Source organism: Anomaloglossus baeobatrachus, chromosome 6 (genome assembly GCF_048569485.1).
Source record: "Anomaloglossus baeobatrachus isolate aAnoBae1 chromosome 6, aAnoBae1.hap1, whole genome shotgun sequence".
Classification (NCBI taxonomy): domain Eukaryota; kingdom Metazoa; phylum Chordata; class Amphibia; order Anura; family Aromobatidae; genus Anomaloglossus; species Anomaloglossus baeobatrachus.
This window is the reverse complement of record NC_134358.1, coordinates 567572236-567590140: the sequence shown is the minus strand read 5'-3', so window position 1 is coordinate 567590140 and position 17905 is coordinate 567572236.

Genomic DNA, 17905 nt, shown 5'->3' with positions numbered 1-17905 from the left:
ACCAACTGCCGAGAAAGGGGAACATAAAGAAGACAGGAAGAAAAGAGATAAATGTGAAAATGCATAAAACATTCTATTACTCATGAATAAGACCTGATAGAGGCTGGATTATTAAGAATTCGGAGTTACTGGATAGTTAGAAAAGTCTATAAAGCCGATGATGATCATGACGAAGGACAGCAGAGTCCGAAACGCGTAGTGTCTACATGTGTTATCCTCCATATGTTTTTCATACATTGAGTTTTTGACGTTTTAGTGGAACCAATAAAAGTCTTTGGTTTTACCTTGATATTCTCCTGTGGACGTTGATGCCGGACCCATACGTTTTTTGTTTCTTGGTGTAATCCTCAGTATCTGTATTATTCTGTATATATACACTGCACGGTACCACTTCTCCTGTCCTGTATACTGGGTGTAATCCTCAGTATCTGTATTATTCTGTATATATACACTGCACGGTACCACTTCTCCTGTCCTGTATACTGGGTGTAATCCTCAGTATCTGTATTATTCTGTATATATACACTGCACAGTACCACTTCTCCTGTCCTGTATACTGGGTGTAATCCTCAGTATCTGTATTATTCTGTATATATACACTGCACAGTACCACTTCTCCTGTCCTGTATACTGGGTGTAATCCTCAGTATCTGTATTATTCTGTATATATACACTGCACAGTACCACTTCTCCTGTCCTGTATACTGGGTGTAATCCTCAGTACCTGTATTATTCTGTAAATATACACTGCACAGTACCACTTCTCCTGTCCTGTATACTGGGTGTAATCCTCAGTACCTGTATTATTCTGTATATATACACTGCACAGTACCACTTCTCCTGTCCTGTATACTGGGTGTAATCCTCAGTACCTGTATTATTCTGTATATATACACTGCACAGTACCACTTCTCCTGTCCTGTATACTGGGTGTAATCCTCAGTATCTGTATTATTCTGTATATATACACTGCACAGTACCACTTTTCCTGTCCTGTATACTGGGTGTAATCTTCAGTATCTGTATTATTCTGTATATATACACTGCACAGTACCACTTCTCCTGTCCTGTATACTGGGTGTAATCATCAGTATCTGTATTATTCTGTATATATACACTGCACAGTACCACTACTGCCCTGTATACTGGGTATAATCTTCAGTATCTGTATTATTCTGTATATATACACTGCACAGTACCACTTCTGTCCTGTATACTGGGTGTAATCTTCAGTACCTGTATTATTCTGTATATATACACACTGCACAGTACCACTTCTCCTGTCCTGTATACTGGGTGTAATCCTCAGTATCTGTATTATTCTGTATATATACACTGCACAGTACCACTTCTCCTGTCCTGTATACTGGGTATAATCCTCAGTACCTGTATTATTCTGTATATATACACTTCACAGTACCACTTCTCCTGTCCTGTATAGTGGGTGTAATCCTCAGTATCTGTATTATTCTGTATATATACACTGCACAGTACCACTTCTCCTGTCCTGTATAGTGGGTGTAATCCTCAGTATCTGTATTATTCTGTATATATACACTGCACAGTACCACTCCTCCTGTCCTGTATACTGGGTGTAATCCTCAGTATCTGTATTATTCTGTATATATACACTGCACAGTACCACTTCTCCTGTCCTGTATAGTGTCTTGTCCTCATATCTAGACCATAATAACACAGATCACACATGTCGCTGTTTCCCCTCTGTGTTACCGCCTATGTTGCTAAACCTGTGTTTCTTCTCGTGGCTTCCTGACTTCAGGCTCTGCTCGGTATCAAGACGGTTCAGACACCTCGACTTCCTCATTTATAGGTGCTCTCAACCTGGGGCGTACAAAGAAATCATCAATTGTACCCATAGCAGAAATTATAATTGCCCTTCCCCCCAAAAAAAGTATGTCTCACAACTTTACAGCCATTAAAAAATAATTTTCCTCCTATTGAGGCCCCTACATTCCCCCTTTATTGCAGCCATAAAGTATGATACCAACAAAAGTGCCCGACAATCACTGTACGATCCCTACAGGGAATTCTTCCGCAGTACCCTCCACACCCACAGTATGATGACCCTACTGTAACCATCCCCCCAACTACTCCGGCAAAGAATTTAGATCCCAACACAGTATGATCCCCAACTATGACCCCCTCAAAGCCCTCCGTACAGTATAATGGCCTCCGTACAGTATAATGGCCTCCGTACAGTATAATGGCCTCCGCACATTATGATGGCCACCACACAATCCTTCACACTGTGTAATTGTTTGTAAACATTATAATGGCCCTCTATCAAGCTTAAAGGATCCCTCATAGCCATCCAATTATTGTAATGGCCCCCACATAGCTTTCCTTGTAGTATAACGGCTCTCATTTAGCACTTATAGTGTAATGAACCCCATAGTCCTCCATTTAGTATAATAGGCCTCACAGAGTCCTCCATATTGTCTAATGCACTCCCCATAGTTCTCCATATAGTATGATAGGCCTCACATTGCTTTCCATATAGTATAATTCACCCCCCATAGTCCTCGATACAGCATAGTGGGCTCCACAGAGTCTTTCCTATTGTATAATGGATCTCCCATAATCCTCCATACAAAATAATTTGCCCTAAATTGGAGCAGGCTGCATCCTCCCAATACTTTGAGGGATACAACAAGTTAATTATTAAGGCCATCGATAACATTTTGAATAAAAGGGAGAAAGAATGTTATTTGACCCAAGGATTCCTCCATTCCCGATCTTAAGAAGGACTTCATCCTTCAAGGGATTGACTTCATTTTAACCCACAATGTTTTCTCCTTCCAGGGTGTGACCCCTCGGCAGCTGAGGTGCTGCACCTCTTCATGGGGCAGGTCGAGTCCTTCCACATGGGGCTGTCCTTTGTGCCAATGGGCCATATTTTGTGTTATATAGAAGATTTATAGATGATCTATTCTTCATGTGGACGGGCACTGAAGATGAGGCCCAGTCCTTTGTGGACGATCTTCGAGTTTTACTTTTACATATTCAAAATCTCAGATTGAGTTTCTTGATTTGGTCATTTCCAAGGATGACTTGGGGGGGGGGGGGATTGTGCACGGCGACTCACTTTAAAAAAGTGCTGATGTCAACAGTTATTTGGAATTTTCCTGTGGCCCATTGCCCAGATGGATCAAAAAATGTACCTATGGCCAATAATGCACTCCAATAACTATGTTTACTTTGCAGGCGAATCACAACTTTTGAGAGTGATTCTGAGACAAAGGCTATCCCAGTAACATCCTGAAGGATGCATTCAAGAAAACAGAGTGTCTACAACAGGATGATTGTCTGAGCAAAGTCATGGAGAGCACAGCTAGAAAGGAGTCCAGCTCTGGTTCAAGGACACGGATCAATGACAAGTTCAAGGTGTGTTTCGTCACAACTTATAATAGTTCTTACAATTGGGTGAGAAAACTCATTAGAAAATATTGTTTATTTTGGAAAATGATCCCATTTTAGTGCCCGTCCTACCCAAGAATCCACTTGTCGTCTTCAGAAAAAAATGAAAATCTTAAAAACTTACTTGCACTTTGTCGGGTCAGTTATAGACCAAAAAAATCCAAAGGTTGATCTGTTGTCTGTACCGTCAGATTTCTAGGATCTTTTAGATGTGGCGGGTCTAATTGCTTATCTTGCAATATGATTCTATCAAAATGCAACAACTTTAAATCCAACATTACAGGTGACATTCACTCTATAAATCAATTTTTAAACTGCCAATCCCTCGTTTGTGACTTATACTCTGGAATGTAGCTGTTGATTTCAATATGTCGGTCGCACCATCCAAGCGACCCACAATAGAATAAACAAATACCAACACAATATCAGGAATAGGAGACTCAATCATGGTTTGTCCAAACGTTTTGTCTTATACCATAAAAACCCCCCACATTCTTTTTAAAATTAAAAAATCATTGAACAAATATAACACTATTCCAAAAACTAATTCATAGAGAATCTTATTAGATATTCAAATTAACAAACCAAACACTGGAGTGCTTGAACAAAACTATTGAACATACTTGCTAGCGGCTCATATATTGCAATCAAAAATTAATTAAAACTACATCAATAACTCATAATATGAGGACTAAGGGAATATAATAAAAATTAAAACGGAAATATCAATAAATAACAAATAATAATAAACAACACAGTAGTCAAAATGTTCTGGACAAACCTGTAAAGAAAATGAAAATGAAGAAAAAAAAAATCTATATATTTTTTATTTTACTTTTTTTTAAAGATTAAAAAAAAAAAATGCAAAAAGAAGAAAAAACATAACCAAGCTGCAATAATTGAACAGTTAACAGATTTCAGACATAGAGGCAATAACTGAACGTTACCAGTCATTTATTGATTTCTAGGAGTACTTTTTAGAATATACATATGTAAATGGGACTTTTTTATGTGTCTTGATGTTTTTAATGCATTAGGTCTGTTTTTTTACAATTGTTTTTAACCAATATCTTATGCACCAAACATGACGGAATATAATGTCACAAATTGTCTATAAAGAGTCATGTGATTGTATTTGTATATGGGCCTGATGAAGAGGAAGGACCGTCCTTGAAACGCTTAGCCCAATAAACTAGTTCATCTTAACATTGGCTCGTCCTTCCCCTACTGTGCAGTGCTCAAACAAAACCGCTCTTTTTTCCACAGATCACTGTTCTGTTGATATGGTTTTGCTCGGGGTTGTTATGAGGTTGAAAGGTGAAATTCATCTTCATCTTTAGCTTTTTAGCAGCGGTTTGAGGTTTTGATGTAACATTGACTGATATTTGTTCAGTTCAGAATTTTCTCTACCTTGAAAAGTCCCCATTTTAGCTGGAAAAAAATCATCCCCAAAGCACAATTCTGCCCCCACCATGCCTCACTGTAGGGAGGGGGATCTTCTGTTGATGCGCAGTGTCAGTGACCTTTGGCATTCTAGCTGTTAATTTGCAGAGGTAATCTGGAGATATTTCTCCCCATGCTTCCCCCTCCCACATGTTGGATTGTCTTGATGGGCACTTTTCGCGCACCATACAGTCACGCTGCTCCACAACAGCTCAATATGGTTGAGGTCTGGTGATTGGGCTGGCCACTCCATTACAGGTAGAATACCAGCTGCTGCTTCTTCCCTAAATAGTTCATGCATAATTTGGAGGTGGCTTTGGGTCATTGTCCTGTTGTAGGATAAAATTGGCTCCAATCAAGCGCTGTCCACAGGGTATGGCATGGCTTTGCAAAATGGAAAGATAGCTTTCCTTAATCAAAATCACTTTCATGTTGTACAAATCTCCCACTTTACCAGCACCAAAGCAACCCCAGACCATCACATTACCTCCACCATGCTTGACAGATGGCGTCAGGCACTCTTCCAGCATCTTTTCAGCTGTTCTGCGTCTCACAAATGTTCTTTTGTGTGATCCAAACACCTCAAACTTCGATTCGTCTGTCCATAACACTTTTTTCCAATCTTCCTCTGTCCAATGTCTGTTCTTTTGCCTATATTAATCTTTTCCTTTTATTAGCCAGTCTCAGATGTGGCTTTTTCTTTGCCACTCTGCCCTGAAGGCCTCTTCACTGTAGACGGTTACACTGGTGTTTTGCGGGTCCTATGTAATGAAGCTGCAGTTGAGGACCTGTGAGGCGTGGATTTCTCACACTAGAGACTGTAATGTCCTTGTCTTGTTGCTCAGTTGTGCAGCGCGGCCTCACACTTCCCTTTCTACTCTGGTTAGAGCCTGTTTGTGCTCTCCTCTGAAGGGAGTAGTACACACCGCTGTAGGAAATCGTCAGTTTTTTGGCAATTTCTCGCATGGAATATCCTTCATTTCTAAGAACAAGAATAGACTGTCGCGTTTCACATGAAAGTTCTCTTTTTCTGGCCATTTTGAGAGTTTAATGGAATCAACAAATGTAATGCTCCAGATTCTCAACTAGCTCAAAGTGTAGCGCCTGGTCCCACCAGACCCTGTGGGGGTGCGCTCCCTCACATGTGCCCAGTCCCAGCATGGCTCCCACTTGCACTCCCAGTCATAGCCCCAGGCAGCGACGGCCTTCCTCTTACCGGTCCCATGGCTCTGCAGGCGCTGCTCCTGTTCCGGGTCCTGATGTACGTCCTGCTCCCAGGCATGCTGCAGCCTCTTCATGTCTCCCTTCCTTACACAGAACTGCAGTGACTCTAGGCTGCGCGCGAGGCCACGCCCCCTTTCTTAAAGCGGTATGCCCTGTTTTCTGGAAGTGACCTCAGAGGTCACCTGTTACCTAATGGGTATTTAGGTTCACCTCCCCCAGCAGCAGGCACCCGAGCAACGCTTCCATTAGAGCCTTGCCAGTGTTCAGACTCCCTTGTGCTGTTATCTGTTTTCTGTGTATCGTTACCTGGTTCTAATCCCTTGTCTCACCGTAGTGCCATCCGTATCATTCTGGCTGTGGACATCACCGCTCATACCGACAGTGGACGTCACCGTGCCCTACCTGCCGTGGACATTATCTGTGCCGTACCTGCTGTGGACGTCACCGCTCATACCGACAGTGGACGTCACTGTGCCCTACCTGCCGTGGACATTATCTGTACCGTACCTGCTGTGGACGTCACCTGCTGTGAACATCTCCGGTGCCGTTTCCGTGTTCTGCCGGCTGTGGACGTCACAACCTTGCTACACCTGGCCCTACAGAGACTCCTACTACCAGTTCCTGGCTGCCGTGCATTTAGGCCTTCTGGGGAGGCGCCGCACAGTCCCTGTATAGGGGTTCGCTGCTGGTCGCCTTCTCGGGGGAGTCCGGTGCACGGTCCAGTGGGTCCACCTCCGGATGCTCGCCGCTCCTCGGTGAGCGTAACACAAAGGAAGGTCAGTTTTATAGCTTCTCTAATTAGCAAAACTATTTTCAGCTGTGCTAACACACTTGCACAAGGGTTTTCAAGGGTTTGGAAACATCCATTAGCCTTCTAACACAGTTAGCAAACACAATGTACCATTAGAACACTGGAGTGGTGGATGTTGGAAATGGGCCTCTATACACCTATTAGAAAACAGATATCCAAAATAAAAAGGTAGGGAAAAAATGGCATACAGTTAGGTCCAGAAATCTTTGGACAGTGACACAATTTTCGCGAGTTGGGCTCTGCATGCCACCACATTGGATTTGAAATGAAACCTCTACAACAGAATTCAAGTGCAGATTGTAACGTTTAATTTGAAGGTTTGAACAAAAATATCTGATAGAAATTGTAGGAATTGTCACATTTCTTTACAAACACTCCACATTTTAGGAGGTCAAAAGTAATTGGACAAATAAACCAAACCCAAACAAAATATTTTTATTTTCAATATTTTGTTGCGAATCCTTTGGAGGCAATCACTGCCTTAAGTCTGGAACCCATGGACATCACCAAACGCTGGGTTTCCTCCTTCTTAATGCTTTGCCAGGCCTTTAGAGCCGCAGCCTTCAGGTCTTGCTTGTTTGTGGGTCTTTCCGTCTTAAGTCTGGATTTGAGCAAGTGAAATGCATGCTCAATTGGGTTAAGATCTGGTGATTGACTTGGCCATTGCAGAATGTTCCACTTTTTTGCACTCATGAACTCCTGGGTAGCTTTGGCTGTATGCTTGGGGTCATTGTCCATCTGTACTATGAAGCGCCGTCCGATCAACTTTGCGGCATTTGGCTGAATCTGGGCTGAAAGTATATCCCGGTACACTTCAGAATTCATCCGGCTACTCTTGTCTGCTGTTATGTCATCAATAAACACAAGTGACCCAGTGCCATTGAAAGCCATGCATGCCCATGCCATCACGTTGCCTCCACCATGTTTTACAGAGGATGTGGTGTGCCTTGGATCATGTGCTGTTCCCTTTCTTCTCCAAACTTTTTTCTTCCCACCATTCTGGTACAGGTTGATCTTGGTCTCATCTGTCCATAGAATACTTTTCCAGAACTGAGCTGGCTTCATGAGGTGTTTTTCAGCAAATGTAACTCTGGCCTGTCTATTTTTGGAATTGATGAATGGTTTGCATCTAGATGTGAACCCTTTGTATTTACTTTCATGGAGTCTTCTCTTTACTGGTGACTTAGAGACAGATACACCTACTTCACTGAGAGTGTTCTGGACTTCAGTTGATGTTGTGAACGGGTTCTTCTTCACCAAAGAAAGTATGCGGCGATCATCCACCACTGTTGTCATCCGTGGACGCCAAGGCCTTTTTGAGTTCCCAAGCTCACCAGTCAATTCCTTTTTTCTCAGAATGTACCCGACTGTTGATTTTGCTACTCCAAGCATGTCTGCTATCTCTCTGATGGATTTTTTCTTTTTTTTTCAGCCTCAGGATGTTCTGCTTCACCTCAATTGAGAGTTCCTTAGACCGCATGTTGTCTGGTCACAGCAACAGCTTCCAAATGCAAAACCACACACCTGTAATCAACCCCAGACCTTTTAACTACTTCATTGATTACAGGTTAACGAGGGAGACGCCTTCAGAGTTAATTGCAGCCCTTAGAGTCCCTTGTCCAATTACTTTTGGTCCCTTGAAAAAGAGGAGGCTATGCATTACAGAGCTATGATTCCTAAACCCTTTCTCCGATTTGGATGTGAAAACTCTCATATTGCAGCTGGGAGTGTGCACTTTCAGCCCATATTATATATAGAATTGTATTTCTGAACATGTTTTTGTAAACAGCTAAAATAACAAAACTTGTGTCACTGTCCAAATATTTCTGGACCTAACTGTATTTACCTACATAGCACACTCTGAATGAATGGGAAAACAAGGAGGACAGAAACAAGAGTATACAGAGGTATACAGGTGCAGTGCTAGTAGCAACTGCAGATCAAAGTGTAGTCAGGACATAAAGTTCTACAAGGAAAACCATGAAGGTAAAGTAGATAAAAAATTATTATTACCACAAATACAAAGAAGTGGAGAATAGTTGTAGTACTATACAAAGTAAATACCTCACACTGAGTATAAGTTAAATAGTCCTATATTGCACATAGCCCAAATAACAGAAAATGCAAGAATATGTACACATTAGATACATCATGCAAAAAATGTAGGTTACAACACTCCGGCCAACAGGTCAGAGGGGTAAAGGACAGTGGGCAGCAAAAACCTGGTGCAGAGAGGCATACCCATGGTCCTGACACAGCCTGAGAAATAGCAGCAGAGAGGTCCCCCTGGAAAAGGACCCCGACGTATACGTTTCACGATCTCACAGGAGTATGATCATTTCATCAGGGGGAGATAAAACGCTGTGAACAAACCATGCTTTTTAAACATGGCGCCAGACCGCCCATGGCACTCCCCCGTCGGCGTTAGCGCAGCCGCACCAATAGTTTTCCGGGCTCCGGAGTCATCAGCAATCAACGCCCATCAGTAAGGTAGGTGCATGCGCGGAAATGGGGACGCGTCACCCGCAACCCGCGCATGTGCAGAGGCAATTAAAGATGCCGAGGACACCAGATGTTTGCACCCGGAAGTGCAGCCGCGCGACAAAGAGGAGGGAGGGATAAAGGCGGTCACATGAAACACAAAAAAGATGCGATCACAAGGGCAAAAAGGTGGAGTCAGTAAATAATATGAAGTGCAGAGGATCTTCAATCATTAACGTGGTAGGTCCCAGTCCAAGATCACAGTCCATATGTTAGATAAATGAATGCCATGCAGATAAGATCAGCGTTCCTTAAGAGGTGCCAGAAAGGAGAAAATCACTGGAATTAAAATTTGACAAAAAAATATAATTAAAACAAGGTACTAAAAACCAGGGGAACAGGAGGAAAACAGTGCTCATCGCAGAAAGGGTGCAAAACTAAGGTGTTCATTTAACCCCTTAGGGGACTGTGTTCCCAGCGTATAAATCCAACGTGTTTCACGTTGGGCTAAAATTTTCCATCAATTCCCGCCCCTCGCGCCCCCATGAATGACATCAATACATCTAATTTGTAGGGATCTTGAATCGCAGTCATGAAAGGCATGGAAATGGCGAGGAAGTGTCTTTAAAGTGGATGTATCGACCACCGTCCGGGCTGCAGCGATGTCCCTCACATGCTCCCTCACACGTTTGCGCAATTGTCTACTGGTAAGACCAATATATAGCATGCGGCACCCTCACGTAGCATAATATATCACATTGCTGGTGCCGCATGATATATAATGCCGAATATCATAACTACGGTCACCATCAGCAGAAGTGAAGGAGGAAATGCGAAGGACATTGCTGCAGGCCAGACAGTGGACGCAGGGAAAACAGCCCTTCAGGGGACTACCAAGGTCCAAATTAGGTTGGTGTGGTACATAATGGCTCCGGACAAGAATGTCACGTAAATTACGTGATGAGTCATGGTTAATAGACAAGGCACTTGCTGAGGTTGGCGGCACTGCAGCGGAGATGGAGGGAGACTGTGCATTATCCGAAAGTGTGCTCCATAAACGTACCAAGGTTTGGTGGAAACGGGCATTCCTGGACAAATACATACAAAAGGGGGTTAATACCGCGAGGCTTGAGGGTTCAAGTCTTCCCATCCTTCCAGATGGATAATGAATCTATTAGATCTCGCTGGGAGGGGCTTTCCAATGCTTGTTCAAGAGGATTCCTTAGGCTATGTTCGCACGTTGCGTTTTTTACCGCGTTTCTGCAGCGTTTTTGGCAGCAGCGTTTTTGATTTCCAGCAAAGTCTATGGGAAAAGCAGAAATCCTGTCTGCACTTTGCCTTTTTTTCTGCAGCGTTTAATTTGCATATTTGTGGTCAAAAACCATGCTGAAAAAGAAGCAGCATGTCAGTTGTTTTTGCCATTTCTGCAGCGTTTCCTTAACATTGGAGTCAATGAGAAATGGCAAAATGCAACCAAAATCACAATTCCTGCGTTTTTCATGCTTTTTACCTGCTTTTCAACTGCGTTTTTGGCTCCAAAAACGCATGCTTTTCTGGCCAAAAATTAATGGGTTCTAATGTTCCTTTACACACAATAACCGAAAATTTAAATGTAAAAAAATAATAAACTTTAGCTATTTTTCTGTTAAAATGTGCATAACCACTATTATTACATTAAAATTGATAATTTCCTATATAATTTTATTAAAAGTTAATTTTATAATTTTTTTCTCTTTTTTCATTCTTTTTGACTAATTCAACTTTATTTCTCAGTGTCTTGATCTCAAAAACGCATCTGCAGAAACGCAGGTGAAAACGCAGGTAAAAAGCGCTAAAAACGCACTAAAAACGCGGTAAAAACACATGCGTTTTTAGCGCTAAAAAATGGTCAAAAGCCATTTGGTCAAAAACCAAGGGAAGGAAAACGTGCAGAATAAATTGCAGGTACTCCGACGCAACGTGCGCACATAGCCTTAGCCTCCAGAGTGTTGTAACCTGCATTTTTTGCATGATGTATCTAATGTGTACATATTCTTGCATTTTCTGTTATTTGGGCTATGTGCAATATAGGACTATTTAACTTATACTCAGTGTGGGGTATTTACTATGTATATTACTACAACTATTCTCCACTTCTTTGTATTTGTGGTAATAATATTTTTTTATCTACTTTACCTTCATGGTTTTCCTTGTAGAACTTTATGCCCTGATCTGCTACTAGCACTGCACCTGTATACCTCATGCTTTATGATTCCTATATACATGTTGTCATACACATGCCTCTGATTTGTGCCGCCGATTCCTTCTTGTGCCAGTCTTTCTTGAATAAACATAGTATTTTTAATCCATTGATAAATGTAAAGAAAAAAAAAATAGAAATACCTAAATTGCCATTTCTCAGTCAACACACCTGAAAGAAAATGAAATAAGAAGCTTTGTATGTACCGCAAAATGATATTAATGAAAATAGGGAAAAAAAATAAGAATAGATCCATCAACAGAGAAATAAAAACTCTTAATAAAATAACAACACAAACCATTTTTTCTTTTCATACCTCTGGAATTTTTTAACCCCTTTACGACCTTGGACATCCAAGGTCGTGTCCCTGCCTTTGATGCGGGCTCGCACGCCGACCCTGCATGTTTCCCTGCACTTGTAGGCTGATCTGATCAGCCTGTGCCTCTAACAATGGCGGGTTGATCGGATATCTGTCCGCAGCTATTAATCAGTTAACTACCGCTGTCAATCTCTTACTGCGGGATTTAACATGCACCGGCATGGAGTGCACCGCTCTCTCCCATCAGGAGACCCGTGACGTGAGTTGTTATAACAGCTGGGGGTCAGCTGCTGACCCTTGTGTCTGTCATGACGAACGTCCAGTGAACGCCGGGTGGGCGCGATATCCATTGGAGATGATAATTTCTGCTGTACTGAGCGGTGCTGAATGCTGACTCTGACACACCGCTCTGTACAACACAAGCAATCGGATGATCGCAGCTTCAAGTCCCCTAAAGAGACTAGTAAATACAGTAAATTGAGAAAAAAAAACTATTTTTAAAATATGAAACTCCCCCCCCCCCAAAAAAAAACCCTTTTGCCTCATCGAAAATAAAACAATTTAAAAAAAAAATACACATATTTGTTATCACTGAGTTCAATAATGTCTGATTATTATTATTATTTATTATTATAGCGCCATTTATTCCATGGCGCTTTACAAGTGAAAGAGGGTATACGTACAACAATCATTAACAGTACAAGACAGACTGGTATAGGAGGAGAGAGGACCCTGCCCGCGAGGGCTCACAGTCTACAGGGAATGGGTGATGGTACAGGAGGTGAGGACAGGTCTGATCTATCAAAACATAAAAATCAATCCGATAGGTAAACAGCGTAATGGGGAAAAAATATCAAAATGCCAGAATTACATTTTTTTGGCCATTGCAACATTACAATAACATTTTTGTCTGGATTATGGGGTCATGCCCTCTGACTGTGCACCCCTCCCCCATTAGCCACAGGTGACTTTTTTCTTTATAGCAGGTTCCTATTTGCCCATACACATGGAGGTTTGTAACCCAGAAAAAGGCTGCAGTTCAGTAAGTTCCACATTGCCGTGACGTGGCTACTGGACAGATATAGAAATGGCCATTTTTGTGCTAAACATCTCTATTTTTCCTTAAATTTTAACAGTAATGCATGTCTGTATTCTTAAGCCTGCTTTACATGTTGCAATTTCGCATACGATATCGTATGCGATTTACAACGCCCCCATCGTATGTGCATCGTATGTTCAATTTGTTGAATGTGCCGCACAAACTATTAACCCCCGTCACACGTACTTACCCGTCCATACGACCTCGATGTGGGCGGTGAACATCCTCTTCCTGGAGTGGGAGGGACGTTCGGCGTCACAGCGACGTCACGCGGCAGCCGGCCAATAGAAGCGGAGGGGCGGAGATGAGCGAGACGTAAACATCCCGCCCACCTCCTTCCTTCCGCATTGCCAGCTGGAGCCGCAGGACGCAGGTAAGATCTGTTCATCGTTCCCGGGGTGTCACACACTGCGATGTGCGCTACCCCGGGTACGATGAACAATCTGACGTTCAATTCATGAGGAATGTACGATGTGTATGCGATGAACATTTTACCGTTCATTCACAATCGCATGTAGCTGTCACACCCTGCAATGTACCTTACGATGCCGGATGTGCGACACTTACGACGTGACCCCGCCGACACATCATAAGATATATTGTAGCGTGTAAAGCGGGCTTTACATTCATTGATTGCATGCATTAGCATTTCACAGTGTAACTGTCTTTTTTTTTTTGTTATTGTATGTCATGTTCGGTTATGGACCTATTCACATTGCAAATTTGCGAGTGTCGTCAGTCTTTTTGTTTGCAATAAAATGCAATAACAGGCGATCAAAAATTCACATCTACCCAAAACTGGTATCAGTAAAAATGTCAGTTCAGATTTTTCGGGAGCCCCAGATCCCAAAAAATGAGAATGTTGGCGACAAAAGCAATTTTTTTTTACAAACATCTGATTTTATTTTCACCACTTAATTAAAAGTAAAACTTGTTTGGTATCTACGAATTCGCACCGACCCGGGGAATCACAATGCCAGGTCAGTTTTACCATATAGTGAGCACGATAAATAAAGAACCCAAAAAACAATCTTGGCAATGCACTTTCTTTTGCAATTTCACCACACTTGGATTTTTTTCCAGTACAATATGGGGCAGAATGAATGGTGTCATATAAAAGTACAACTCGTCCCGCAAAAAACAAGCCCTCATACGGCTATACTGATGGGGGGGAAAAAAAAGCTATAGCTCCTGGTAAAGCAAAAAACGGAAAATCGCTCGGGGGTGAAGGGGTTAATCCACTGAAGAACCATTCCAGTCTGGTAACGCCGCATCGGCATGGAGGATCCCATCACCAGATATCAGTTTTACCACAGAATGAGCCATGTTTACAATAATCGGCTGACTCGCTTGTGTTCCCCATTGTACCGCACCCCGGTCCCATTATATGGTGACATAAGGGCGGTCTCTCACATCAGTCGGCCATTTTCCAGGGTCTCCCAGCTGTTCAGGGGGCGATGCGGAGTAACCTCGGCCCCCCACATACGGCCGCCATTTCCCACAGATTTACATGTACTCACCACCACTCAGGCTCAGCAGGCCTCTGAGGAGTAGCCCCTTGTTGCTCCCGGCAACCAATCAAATTCAAGCTTTCATTTTCTGATTCTTACTGCTCCCAATAACCAATCATTTTCCAGCTTTCATACTGCCAGTAACCAATCAGCGTTCGGCTTGTATTGTGGTGCTGCTGTGGGTATAAAGCTCCGGCGTCGTCTCACGGTGACTTGTTACCGGCGGAGCAGGCAGCTGCGTCTTCTCTCATTGCACTGTCACCAGGAAACTTGTTACTTTTTCTGATTTGTCATCATTTCTTTCAGGGCCATTTTATATGTATGTGGTATTGTACTGGCCGATACATCCAATCCCGCTATGTGTGATACTGTCTGCTGAGCTGTGTATCTAATCCTACCCTGTGTGATACTGTCTGCTGAGCTGTGTATCTAATCCTACCCTGTGTGATACTGTCTGCTGAGCTGTGTATCTAATCCTACCCTGTGTGATACTGTCTGCTGAGCCATGTATCTAATCCCATCCTGTGTGATACTATCTGCTGAGCTGTGTATCTAATCCTCTCCTGTGTGATACTGTCTGCTGAGCTGTGTATCTAATCCTACCCTGTGTGATACTGTCTGCTAAGCTGTGTATCTAATCCTATCCTGTGTGATACTGTCTGCTGAGCCATGTATCTAATCCCATCCTGTGTGATACTGTCTGCTGAGCTGTGTATCTAATCCTCTCCTGTGTGATACTGTCTGCTGAGCTGTGTATCTAATCTTATCCTGTGTGATACTGTCTGCTGAGCTGTGTATCTAATCCTCTCCTGTGTGATACTGTCTGCTGAGCTGTGTACCTAATCCCATTATGTGTGATAGTCTGCTGAGCTGTGTATCTAATCTAATCCTGTGTGATACTGTCTGCTGAGCTGTGTATCTAATCCGCTCTTGTGTGATACTGTTTGCTGAGCTGAGTATCTAATCTAATCCTGTTTGATACTGTCTGCTAAGCTGTGTATCTAATCCTCTCCTGTGTGATACTGTGCTAAGCTGTGTATCTAATCCTGTCCTGTGTGATACTGCCTGCTGAGCTGTGTATCTAATCTCATTATGTGTGTTACTGTCTGCTGAGCTGTGTATTTAATCCTCCCGTGTGTGATACTGTGCTAAGCTGTGTATCTAATCCCAGTATGTGGGTACTGCATCCCTCCAGCTCCCATCATGCATTGCTGCAGGCTCGTTATGATGGATTCAGGGAATGATTATAATTTTTTCTTAAACTGTAACAAAAGTGATGAAATAACGTCGTGTTCCGTCGATAACTACAAACTACACTGATTTTATCACTTAGCGGCTTCTTTTTTGGTTAAGGGTAACACTAAGCGAACCTGCAGTCCTATGTAAGGCTACTTTCACACATCCGGCTTGAGCCCTGCGGCTCAATCCGGCTGTGCAAGCTATGCAACGGATGCGGTGAAAACACCGCATCCTTTGCATAAGTTTTTCCCATGCGGCCCGCCCGGTTTTTGCCGCTTGCGGCATGCTACTGAGCATGCGCAGTGGCAAAAACCGCATGCGGCGGCCGGATGCGGTATTTGCCGCATCGCGCCGCATCCGGCCGCCATAGGCATGCATTGAGAGATGCGCCGCATCGGCTGAATGCGGCGCGATGCGGTTTTTTTTGCCGCACGAAAAAACGTGCCAGGCAACGTTCCATCCGGCCGCCGCATCGGCTAAATCTGCCGCATGCGGCAAAAACCGGATGGAACGCAAGGCCATGCGGCACAATGCGGCACTAATTAAAGTCTATGCAGGAAAATCGCAACCGGCAGCAAAAAATACCGGTTGCGATTTTCCTGCAAAGTGCCGGATTGTGCCGCAGAAGAAAAACCGGAGGTGTGAAAGTAGCCTAACAGTGCACTGTACAGATAAAGAACCCGGTGAGAAGGACAGTCCTACGTAACACACTGGCTGCAGATAGTGAGCCCGGAGATACCTGGGGTGGAAACGAAAAGCAGCAGCACCATCCCCCGACAAGAGACTCTTTCTCCATCTGACCCAAGTCCGTGCGTTCTGCAGTCCTCGGAGGACGGAGCGACGGTCCGTGCATTAGCTGCAGAGCCTCCGCCTCTCTGTGGTTACTGATCCGTGATGTCCAATTTACACCCTAAATTTGGTAATTATAATTAGACAGAGCAAATAGACAATGCTCGTGCCTGGAGGAGACCTGCTAAAAACTGCGGAAAAAGGGGAGTGTACTGAGACAGATGGGGAGTGAGAAGTGGCTCTAATGAGTGACCCTCTGCGAGGACCGAGAGAGACTCCATAAAGTGCCTGATGTGAGGTCCTGCTGCCAGAAGACCACCGTGACCTCAAAGTGTGAAGGATTATGGCTTGTGATAGCGAGGAAACTATGGTCACCACAAGGAGACCTGCCGGTGCCGTGTCTCCAGGATCTCTTCAGCCCTGCATCTGTGAGGGGCTGATGGACGCACTGCATTGCAAATGTATAATGCCGCAGAACGTGTTAAAGAGATTGTTCCTCTTAATTAACGTAACCGCCAAGCTCTGAGCCACCGTCAGGTAGTGTGACCGCTAAGCACAGTGACACTGTCAGGTAGTGTGACCGCTAAGCACAGTGTCACTGTCGGGTAGTGTGACCGCTAAGCACAGTGACACTGTCAGGTAGTGTGACCGCTAAGCACAGTGTCACTGTCGGGTAGTGTGACCGCTAAGCACAGTGACACTGTCGGGTAGTGTGACCGCTAAGCACAGTGCCACTGTCGGGTAGTGTGACCGCTAAGCACAGTGACACTGTCGGGTAGTGTGACCGCTAAGCACAGTGACACTGTCGGGTAGTGTGACCGCTAAGCACAGTGCCACTGTCGGGTAGTGTGACCGCTAAGCACAGTGCCACTGTCGGGTAGTGTGACCGCTAAGCACAGTGTCACTGTCGGGTAGTGTGACCGCTAAGCACAGTGACACTGTCGGGTAGTGTGACCGCTAAGCACAGTGCCACTGTCGGGTAGTGTGACCGCTAAGCACAGTGCCACTGTCGGGTAGTGTGACCGCTAAGCACAGTGTCACTGTCGGGTAGTGTGACCGCTAAGCTCAGTGACACTGTCGGGTAGTGTGACCGCTAAGCACAGTGCCACTGTCGGGTAGTGTGACCGCTAAGCACAGTGTCACTGTCGGGTAGTGTGACCGCTAAGCACAGTGTCACTGTCGGGTAGTGTGACCGCTAAGCACAGTGTCACTGTCGGGTAGTGTGACCGCTAAGCACAGTGTCACTGTCGGGTAGTGTGACCGCTAAGCACAGTGTCACTGTCGGGTAGTGTGACCGCTAAGCACAGTGTCA